The sequence below is a fragment of the Oryctolagus cuniculus genome, chromosome 2 (genome assembly GCF_051225735.1).
Source record: "Oryctolagus cuniculus isolate XC-2025 breed Fujian yellow rabbit chromosome 2, ASM5122573v1, whole genome shotgun sequence".
NCBI lineage: Eukaryota > Metazoa > Chordata > Mammalia > Lagomorpha > Leporidae > Oryctolagus > Oryctolagus cuniculus.
In genome coordinates, this window is record NC_142868.1 from 99468709 (window position 1) to 99480555 (window position 11847).

General features: G+C 40.6%; 1 pseudogene across 1 annotated transcript; it reads right to left on the reverse strand.

Annotated features, from left to right (window-relative positions):
* Positions 1-1381: 1381 nt before the first annotated feature.
* On the reverse strand, positions 1382-3519 carry LOC138848222 (E3 ubiquitin-protein ligase ARIH2 pseudogene; annotated as a pseudogene). The gene has a single exon (XR_016230118.1). The product of XR_016230118.1 is annotated as an E3 ubiquitin-protein ligase ARIH2 pseudogene (transcript).
* Positions 3520-11847: the final 8328 nt, after the last annotated feature.

An 11847-nucleotide genomic window follows, 5' to 3' on the forward strand; every position in this document is an offset into this window, starting at 1 on the left:
AACCAGACATTTAAAGAATAACTAATTCCAACTATTCCCAATTTATTCAAAACAATCGAAAGGGAGAGTATTCTTCCAAACACTTTCCATGAAGCTGGCATTACCTTAATTCCTAATTCAGAAAAAAAAGAATAATAGGAGAGGAGGCAAGATGGCAGAATAGGAAGGGAGCACACTGATAGTCCGGGGAGAGACAGTTTAATAAAAGTGGAGATACTGCAGGCTCAAGGAAGAGTAGGGGAGGAAACAGCAGAAGAAACTCTTCCAGAACTAGTGATTCACAGTGGACCTGCGTGGAGAGCGTGGGAGCCCACAGTTCGGGACACCAGCGGCACACTCAACACACCAGCGCTGGAACACGAGGTGAGCCGAACCTCAATAGCCCGAGACACCGGCAGGCAAGCGGAGAGAGGAGACTAGAGGGAATGACCCCCGGGGGGGAAGTTCACCAGGCTAACTGGAAGAGAGAGAGAGAGAGAGAAAAAGGTGACTGGTACAGACACGGGTTTCTCTCTCTCCACTCACCTCTCAAGGGCGAGCAAGACAAAGAGCAGGCGCCATCTTGGACATACGTCATAAGCAGAGCGACCTCAGGTCTGCACCGGCCCTGAGCCTAGCAGAAAAACCTGACTCTGGGTGGGGCTAATTAACAGGAGATTAGGACCTAGTAAATTTGTGGTGCTACTGAACTGAGACTGTGAAAAAAGAGACGGTGGGGGAGAGAACTCACGGAATTCATGTGAGTACTCTCCAGAAATACTACAATTCCGTAACTTTGGCAACCCAGTGGGAGACTGAAGGAGAATCTGAGCCCACCCTGAGGGCCGAACAGATTCCCTGTGTGGTCCTTGGGAAAGAGCTTCCAATCTCTGGCTCCTGTGGGTATATCATTTGCCTGCTAACTACCTCCAACTTCGTTCAGCTGTGTGGAATTACTTCCCTTTTGAATCAAGAAAAGAAAGAGAGAGAGAGAGAGAGATCTACCACGCCTAACCTGGGAGTGTCACCTTTGGCACACCAAACAGAGCTCTCAGGCCACACCCATCTCAAGCCTCTAAGGCTCCATCAAAAACAGACAGTCCACTTAATCTAGAGTCATAGTATAACAAGAAAAAGCACCACAGTGAAGAAACCAAATATCTCCAATATGCCAAATAACAAACGCAAAAACCGAGGTAATAAAAACAAGGAAGTCACCATGACACCCCCAAATGAAAAAGACACCCCAATTCAAGATTATGAAGATGATGAGATAGAAGAAATGCAAGGAGCAGATCTCAAACAATTGATAAGAACATTAAGAAGTTCTCAAAAACAAATTCTTGAACTACAGAAATCCTTAATGGACAAGATAGAATATCTCTCTCGAGAAAATGAAATATTTTTTTTTGAAACACTCCAAGGCCAATTTATTTTTAAAAGGGGCTTTGTGTTATCCTATGGTTTGTTTGCCTTTTTTGTTGTATAATCATACAACCTCTGAAAATTACGTAAGTTGTAATGATCTAATACTATTAATAGCCATTCAGAAAAAACTTTCCCTCCCTCCCAACAATCATCCAGGGGGAATTAAAAGTCCTGAAAAGAGGCCAATTCAACATGGCCTCTACCCTGGTAGAAACAAAAAGCAAGAAGATGAGAAGAAAACGTAAAATGACTAGGAGGTGTTGCCAGTGTCTCTCAGGAGTGGGGCCCTGGCTGCCGCCTGGGGTCGTGAAGGCAGAGCCTACAGCATGCAGCCTGGCAGTCAGGAGACCTTGCAGCCACGTCTTCCTCACCCCAGCACGTCCACGTCCCAGCCTAGGTGTCATGGAAATCCTTCAGCAGGGTTCTCCTCCGCTGCTCTGCTATATGCATCTGGTTCTCCAAGTCCCCTCGGTCATAGCTGTCAGCACGCTCCACTTTCCATGACAGATTTTTGATCTCAGCCTCCAGCTGAGCCTGCTGGTATTCAAACAGCTTCTTCCTGGGTCCAGACTCCATGTAGTACGCATAGGGATAGGTGTATTGCAGAGTGTACTGACACTTGGCCAAGAGCTTGGCAGCGTTCTGTAGATACTGCCAGTCGATCCACGTCCCCAGGTTATTCATAACCCTCTCTTGAATCTTTTCATGAATCCGCTGGTATGTCTGCGCCTCTAGCTGCAAGCTTTTGTTGTGGTTTTCCCACCTCTCAAAGTAGAACAAGTACTTCTTGAGGGCCTCCCTGGCCTGGGCTTGCTGGCTTTGGTTGACAATGTCAGGATTCTCCTTGTACCGACTGCACTCATAGTATTCACTGCCATGAGTCTTCCAGTCTCCTAGACACATCCAGCAGAAGTCGTGTTTACACTTGGAGCATTGCATGTGATTGCAGCCTCCATTCTTCTCAATGCGGATGTTGCACTTGGGACAGTCTTTAGTGTGGGCACTAATGTAGTTGGCCATTTCAGAGTCGTCTGCACACTTCGTGAGCCATTTCCGGATTGTGGCGCAGTCTGTGGGGGCGTGATACATCTGACGACACTTGAAACAGAAGACTTCGTTGCACCGATTGCACTGCACTCGGCGAGCTCTAGGCTCCTGTACTCGAATAACCATGGGACAGTCTGCACCAGGACACAGCTGGAGCTGGTAATGACTCTCCACATAGTCCCAGAAGAGGTAGGACCTGTATTTGTCTCTCAGTTCTTCATTGGGAAGCAACGGAAACACAAAGTCCTCTGGTGTACGAAGTGGACAGTCCTGAGCCAGCAGCTGCGGCAAAACTGGTGCTGACAGGCCAAAGAAAGTAGGTTTTCCTTCCGCACAAACTGCATACACACTGCACAGTGGTGAGGGGGATGGGCTGTGGGGACATGTTTTGATGGATTAGGTTGAACTCGGGCTTCAACAAGCAGTTGAGCATAATTGGACTTGTATCTGTCCAAAATCTCTGAGACTTGCCAGTGGAAATTAACTAATATAAGTTTAGCAACTGAATGAGATACCTTTAGGACAGAGGCTAAGCTGGTCATGTGCTCCTTGAGGGCGCCTTCGGACTCCTTGTAGGTCAAGCAGGTGAACTGGTACTCCTCAGGATCAAAGGCATCGGCCCCCTGCTGCTCCACATCACTGGCTACTCCCACATAATAGTCCTCTATGTCCCCAGGGTCCTCATCCTCTTCCTCTTCCTCCTCTTCACAATTTGGGTCATAGTCCTCTTCATTGCTGTCAGACCCCTGGCTATTCATGTCCACGGACATCTTAGCATCCAGCCAAGTTGCAGATCAGAAAGCAGTTGCTTTGTCCCCCTCCCCCAAAATTTACCGCTTTCTCAAACGCATTAGTGTTTTTTTGTCTTCTGTAATTCTTGAAGATCTTTCAAATAAATGTCATCCAAGTATTCTGTCATATGATTTCCATCGGAAACCACGGCCCTGTGGCCGCTGAGCCCAAACAGGCCAGACCACTTCGGGCCTGGCCAGCACGGTGGGATCGCAGCGCAGCGTCGGCGGAGGTGGCGGGCCGACGACGTTCGGGCCCGCGCTGCTTCCTCCGGCTGAGAAAATGAAATATTAAGGAGGAATCAAAATGAAATGAAACAACTAGTACAACAGGAAACTGTGATAGTGACGAGAAATCATAATGAAGTGAAGAATTCAATAGATCAAATGACAAACACATTAGAGAGCCTTACAAACAGAATGGGTGAAGCAGAAGAGAGAATATCGGACTTAGAAGACAGAGAACAGGAAAGGATACAGTCAGACCAAAGAAAAGAAGAGGAAATTAGAAATCTAAAACATATTGTCGGGAATCTTCAGGATACTATTAAAAAACCCAACATTCGGGTTCTAGGAGTTCCTGAAGGCATGGAGAGGGAGAAAGGATTAGAAGGCCTTTTTAGTGAGATATTAGCAGAAAATTTCCCAGGTTTCGAGAAGGACAGAGAAATCTTAGTACAGGAAGCTCACAGAACCCCTAATAAACACGACCAAAAGAGATCCTCACCACGACACGTTGTAATTAAACTCTCCACAGTGAAACATAAAGAAAAGATCCTAAAATGTGCAAGAGAGAAACATCAGATTACTCTCAGAGGATCTCCAATCAGACTCACAGCTGACTTCTCATCAGAAACCCTACAAGCTAGGAGGGAATGGCGAGATATAGCCCAGGTACTAAGAGAGAACAACAACCAGCCCAGAATATTATATCCTGCAAAGCTATCATTTGTGAATGAAGGTGAAATAAAGACTTTTCATTGCAAACAGAAATTGAAAGAATTTGTTGCCACTCGTCCAGCCCTGCAAAAGATGCTTAAAGATGTGTTACACACAGAAACACAGAAACACGGTCATCAATATGAAAGAAGGTAAAGGAAGGAAAGCTCACAGCAAAAGATCACAGGGAATTCAAAGCATATATTAGAACTTATCTTTGGCAAATGGCAGGGCAAAGTTACCACTTATCATTAGTCACATTGAATGTGAATGGCCTGAACTGTCCAGTTAAAAAACACCGATTGGCTGATTGGGTTAAGGAACAAAACCCATCTATTTGCTGCTTACAAGAAACACATCTTTCCAACAAAGATGCATACAGACTGAAAGTGAAAGGCTGGAAAAGATATACCATGCCAACAGAAATGAAAAAAGAGCGGGCGTAGCCATCTTAATATCGGACAACATAAACTTTACCACAAAAACTGTTAAGAGAGACAAAGAGTGACACTATATAAAATTAAGGGATAAATTCAACAGGAAGATATAACAATTATCAATGTATATGCACCTAATTACAGGGCACCAGTTTATTTAAAAGATTTGTTAAGGGACTTAAAGGGAGACTTAGACCACAATACAATAGTACTGGAGGACTTCAATACTCCACTCTCAGAAATAGACAGATCAACAGGACAGAAGATCAACAAGGATACAGTAGATTTAATTGACACTATAGCCCAAATGGATCTAACAGATATATACAGAACTTTCCATCCTACAGCTAAAGATTTTACATTCTTCTCAGCAGTACATGGAACCTTCTCTAGCATTGGCCACATACTAGGCCATAAAGCAAGTCTCAGCAAATTCAAAAGAATTAGAATCATACCATGCAGCTTCTCAGACCATAAAGGAATGAAGTTGGAAATTAGCAACTCAGGAATCCCTAGAGCATACGCAAACACATGGAGATTGAAAAAACATGCTCCTGAATAAACAATGGGTCATAGAAGAAAACAAAAGAGAAATCAAAAACTTTCTGGAAGTAAATGAGGATAACAGCACAACATACCAAAACTTATGGGATGCAGCAAAAGCAGAAATTGGAAAGGCACCAAACAGATGAGCTTTCAATTCACCTCAAGGATCTAGAAAACCTACAGCAAACCAGACCCAAATCTAGTAGGAGAAGAGAAATAATTAAAATCAGAGAAGAAATCAACAGGATTAAATCCAAAAAAAAAATTACAAAAAATCAGCCAAGCAAAGAGCTGGTTTTTTGAAAAAATAAATAAAATTGACACCCCATTGGCCCAACTGACTAAAAAAAGAAGAGAAAAGACCCAAATCAATAAAATCACAGATGAAAAAGGAAACGTAACAACAGACACCACAGAAATAAAAAGAATCATCAGAAACTACTACAAGGACTTGTATGCCAGCAAACAGGGAACCCTATCAGAAATGGATAGATTACTGGACACATGCCATCTACCTAAATTGAACCAGGAAGACATCGAAAACCTAAACAGACCCATAACTGAGACAGAAATTGAAACAGTAATAAAGGCCCTCCCAACAAAGAAAAGCCCAGGACCAGATGGATTCACTGCTGAATTCTACCAGACATTTAAAGAAGAACTGACTCCAATTCTTCTCAAACTATTCAGAACAATTGAAAAAGAGGGAGTCCTCCCAAATTCTTTCTATGAAGCTGGCATCACCTTAATTCCTATGCCAGAAAAAGATGCAGCATTGAAAGAGAATTACAGACCAATATCCCTGATGAACATAGATGCAAAAATCCTCAATAAAATTCTCGCCAATAGAATACAACAGCACATCAGAAAAATCATCCACCCAGACCAAGTGGGATTTATCCCTGGTATGCAGGGATGGTTTAATGTGCGCAATACAATCAATGTGATACACCACATTAACAGACTGCAGAAGAAAAACCATATGATTATCTCAATAGACGCAGAGAAAGCATTGGATAAATACAATATCCTTTCATGATGAAAATCTAAGCAAACTGGGTTTGGAAGGAACATTCCTCAATACAATCAAAGCAATCTATGAAAAACTCACGGCCAACATCCTATTGAATGGGGAAAAGTTGGAAGTATTTCCACTGAGATCTGGTACCAGACAGGGATGCCCACTCTCACCACTGCTATTCAATATAGTTCTGGAGGTTCTAGCCAGAGCTATTAGGCAAGAAAAAGAAATTAAAGGGATACAAATTGGGAAGGAAGAACTCAAACTATCCCTCTTTGCAGATGATATGATTCTTTATTTAGGGGACCCAAAGAACTCCACTAAGAGACTATTGGAACTCATAGAAGAGTTTGGCAAAGTAGCAGGGTATAAAATCAATGCACAAAAATCAACAGCCTTTGTATACACAGACAATGCCATGGCTGAGGAAGAACTTCTAAGATCAATCCCATTCACAATAGCTACAAAACAATCAAATACCTTGGAATAAACTTAACCAAGGACGTTAAGGATCTACTATGAAAATTACAAAACCTTAAAGAAAGAAATAGAAGAGGATACCAAGAAATGGAAAAATCTTCCATGCTCATGGATTGGAAGAATCAATATCATCAAAATGTCCATTCTCCCAAAAGCAATTTACAGATTCAATGCAATACCAAATGAAGATACCAAAGACCTTCTTCTCAGATCTGGAAAAAATGATGCTGAAATTCATATGGAGACACAGGAGACCTCGAATAGCTAAAGCAATCTTGTACAACAAAAACAAAAAGCTGGAGGCATCACAACACCAGATTTCAGGACATACTACAGGGCAGTTGTAATCAAAACAGCATGGTACTGGTACAGAAACAGATGGATAGACCAATGGAACAGAATTGAAACACCAGAAATCAATCCAAACATCTACAGCCAACTCATATTTGATCAAAAATCCAAAACCAATCCCTGGAGTAAGGACAGTCTATTCAATAAATGGTGCTGGGAAAATTGGATTTCCACATGCAGAATCATGAAGCAAGACCCGTACCTTACACCTTACACAAAAATTCACTCAACATGGATTAAAGTCTTAAATATATGACCTGACACCACCAAATTATTAGAGAGCATTGGAAAAACCCTGCAAGATATAGGTACTGGCAATGACTTCTTGGAAAACACCCCAGAAGCACAGGCAGTCAAAGCCAAAATTAACATTTGGGATTGCATCAAATTGAGAAGTTTCTGTACTGCAAAAGAAACATTCAGGAAAGTGAAGAGGCAACCAACAAAATGGGAAAATATATTTGCAAACTATGCAACAGATAAAGGGTTGATAACCAGAATCTACAAAGAAATCAAGAAACTCCACAAGATCAAAACAAACAACCCACTGAAGAGATGGGCCAAGGACCTCAATAGACATTTTCCAAAAGAGGAAATCCAAATGGCCAACAGGCACATGAAAAAATGTTCAAGATCACTAGCAATCAGGGAAATGCAAATCAAAAGCACAATGAGGTTTCACCTCACCCCAGTTAGAATGGCTCACATTCAGAAATCTACCAACAACAGATGCTGGCGAGGATGTGGGGAAAAAGGGACACTAACCCTCTGTTGGTGGGAATGCAAAGTGGTTAAGCCACTATGGAAGTCAGTCTGGAGATTCTTCAGAAACCTGAATATAACCCCGCCATTCAACCCATCCTTCCCACTCCTTGGAATGTACTCAAAGGAAATGAAATTGGCAAACAAACAAGCCGTCTGCACATTAATGTTTATTGCATCTCAATTCACAATAGTTAAGACCTGGAACCAACCTAAATGCCCATCAACAGTAGACTGGATAAAGAAATTATGGGACATGTACTCTATAGAATACTATACAGCAGTCAAAAACAACGAAACCCGGTCATTTGCAACAAGATGGAGGAATTTGGAAAACATCATGCTGACTGAATTAAGCCAGTCCCAAAGGGACAAATATCATATGTTCTCTCTGATTGGCAACAACTAACTGAGCACCAAAGGAGAAACTTATTGAAATGAAATGGACACTATGAGAAACAGTGACTTGATCAGCTCTTGTCCTCACGGTTGATGTACAATGTAACACTTTATCCATTTTAGTATTTTTTTTGTTCTAGTACCATTGGTTGAACTCTGTAATTAACACACAATTATCCTTAGGTGTTTAAATTTTAACTGAAAAGTGATCCCTGTTAGGAATTTGGAAAACATTATGCTGAGTGAAATAAGCCAATCCCAAAGGGACAAATACCACTTGTTCTCCCTGATAGGTGACAACTAACTGAGCACCAAAAAGGAAACCTGTTAAAGTGAAATGAACACTATGAGAAACGGTGACTTGATCAGCCCTCACCCTGACTGTTGATGAGCAACTTAATATGTTATCCCTCTTAGTATTTTTTTTGTTTGTTCTACTTAATACTTTTGGTTGAATACTGTAATCAATACACAATTCTTCTTAAGTGCTGAAACTTAACTGAAAAGTGATCACTGTTAAATATAAGAGTGGGAATAAGAGAGGGAAGAGATGTGCAATTCGGGACATGCTCAAGCTGACTTACCTCTAACAGTAGAGTTAGAAACATACCAGGGGATTCCAATTCAATCCCATCAAGGTGGCATGTACCAATGCGATCTCACTAGTCCCAGTGGTCAATTTCTGTTCACAATTGATCATAATGATAGGACAAAGAACCAAAGGGATCACATAAACAAGAATAGTGTCTGCAAATACTAGCTGATAGAATAAAAAAAGGAGAGAACGATCCAACATGGGGAGTGAAATACACAGCAGACCCATAGAATGGCAGATGTCCTAAACAGCACCCTGGCCTCAGAATCAGCCCTTAAGGCATGCGGATCTGGCTGAAAAGCCCATGAGAGTATTTCAGGCATGGAAGGCCAAGACACTCTGGGGAAAAAAAAAAACCTAAATGAAAGATCTCTGTGAGTGAGATCCCAGTGGAAAGAATGGGTCATCAAAGAAGGAAGTACCTTTCTCTGAAGAGAGGAGAGAACTTCCACTTTAACCATGGCCTTGTCTAAATATGATCAGAGTCGGTGAACTCAGAGGGCTTCCATAGCCTTGGCAGCTCATGACAAGAGCCTAGGGTGATTACTGATGCCATAAACAAGAGTGTCAATTTGTTAAGTCAACAACAGGAGTCACAGTGCACTTACTCCTCATGTAGGATCTTTGTCCTTAGTGTGCTGTACATTGAGATTTAATGCTATAACTAGTACTCAGACAGACCAACAGCTACTTTTATACTGAAAAGTATAAAGCAGAAATCACTTCTTTTCAAATATGGAATTAAAGAAAAATGTCCATTTTTCACCAGTCTTATTCAGTATATTGTTGGAAGTACTAGCAAGAACATTTTGGGAGGGAAAATAAATAAGGTAATTAAAATTGGAAAGTAGTAATTCAAAATAGCCATATTTGGGACCAGCTCTGTGGCATCGTGGGTAAAGCCACCGCCTGAAGCATGACCATCTCATATGGTCACCAGTTGGATTCTTGGATACTCCACTCATGATCCACCTCTCTACTGATGCACCTGGGAAGGCAGCAGAGAACAGATCAAGTTTTGGGCCCCTGAACCCATGTGGGAGACTTGGATAAATCTCTAGCTCCTGGCTTCAGACTGACCCAGGCCTGGTTGTTGCAGCCATTTGGGAAATGAATAGATGGATTATTTCTCTTTCTATGCCTTGCCTTCTCTGTATTTGCCTTTCAAATAAATAAATAAACTTTTAAAAATTAACATTTGCAAATTTCATGATGTTGTACCTGGATGAAAACCAAGCACTACAGCAAAAAGCTGTTAGAATTTATAAATCAGTTCAGTGAAATCACAGTTACAAAGGGAGCTAACCAAAACAGTAGGCTTTTTATGTACCAACAATGATCTCACTGAAAGAGACATCAGGTTTGAAATCCCATTCACTATATCACAAACACAATCCAATATTTAGGAATAAATTTAATCAAAGAAATGAAATATCTCTACAATAAAATTTATAAAATATTGATGAAAGAAATCATCAAGGACATAAAAATGTGAAGATATTTCTTGCTCATGGATTGTAAGATTTATTATCATTAAGAATCTATAGCATCTTAAGTATGCATTCAGTGCAATCCCTGTCAATATACCAATGACATTCTTTATAAAAGTAAAAAAAACAATCCAAAAATATGTATGAAAAAAATACCCAGAATAGCAAAGTAAACTTGAGCAAAAAAGCAAAAACAAAAACAAAAACATGCTGGACAGACACAGAAAGACTAATACCACAGGTTCTCCTTTATATGTGGGAGCTAAAATCACCAAAAAGAAATGCCTGTATCAATTTTGATGAAAATACAATGTTTTCTCAAACTTCGTTTAAAATCTTTGTCAAACAAACTGATAGGAATTATGTACTACTGTATATTTTTTTAAATAACACTTGAAGATATTACATAGATTAGTCCTTCCTTGTTTCATTTCTCAAATGGGTATTCATTTTCTAGTCTGTCTGTGTCCTTTAAAATTGCTTCCTATTTGTGGCTTCTTTGTACATAGCAATTCTGTTGATTAGATGGATAGATATATATGTCTCATTTAAAATAATTTTTAATTTTTTTCTTGATTAATTTGAAAGGCAGAGTTACAGAGAGAGAAAGAGGAGAGAGAGAGTAAGAGAGTGAGAGTGAGAGAGAGAGAGAGAGAGAGAATCTTCCATCTACTGCTTCACTCTCCAAATGGCTACAACAACTAAACTAGGCCTGGCCAGAGCCAGCCATAAACCAGGAACTTTTTCTGGTCTCCCACATGGGTCAGGGGTTCAACAACATGGGGCATCTTCCACAGCTTTCCAAGGCTATTAGCAGGGAGCTGGATCAGAAATGGAGGTACCAGGATTCAAAATGGTACCCATTTGGAATGCTTGCTTTGCAGGCAGTAGCTTTACATGCTATGCCACAATGCCAAGCCCTATATTGATCTTGTACCTAGCAATCTGTGTCATTTCATTTTTCAATAAAGGTCGAGGCATCATAGTACCTGATTCAAAGCATATTACAAAGTTTCAGTAATAACATAAAATTGTCAAATAGATCAATGGAAGAAAATAAAATGTCCAGAAATCACTTCATGTGCATTCAGGCAACTGATTTTTGACCAAAGTTCCATAGAATGAACATTTAAAAAGGGGTAGTCTTTTCAATAAACAGTTCTTCAAAACTAAAGTGTGTGTGTGTGGTATTAACCTCTCATTATATATAAAATCAACTCAAGGTGGATCAAAAACCTAAATTTAAGATTTTAATCTCTGGCTCTGAACTTTCTGAAAGAAAATATAGGGGGAAACTCTCCAAGATATTTGTGTAACATGATGACTTCTTGGATAAGACCCCCAAAACACTGACAAATGAAGAACTAGACAAATGAATTTATATCAAACTCAGAAGCTTCTGCACAGCAAAAGAAGCAATCAGGGAGTTAAGAGAAGTCTGAAAAATTGGGAGAAAATATTTGCAAGCTCCAACAAAAGATTAATATGAGAGTATATCCGTAACTCAAAAATCAATCCAGTCTAAAAATGAGCAAAGAGGGGCTGGCACTGTGGCACAGTAGGTTAACACCCTGGCCTGAAG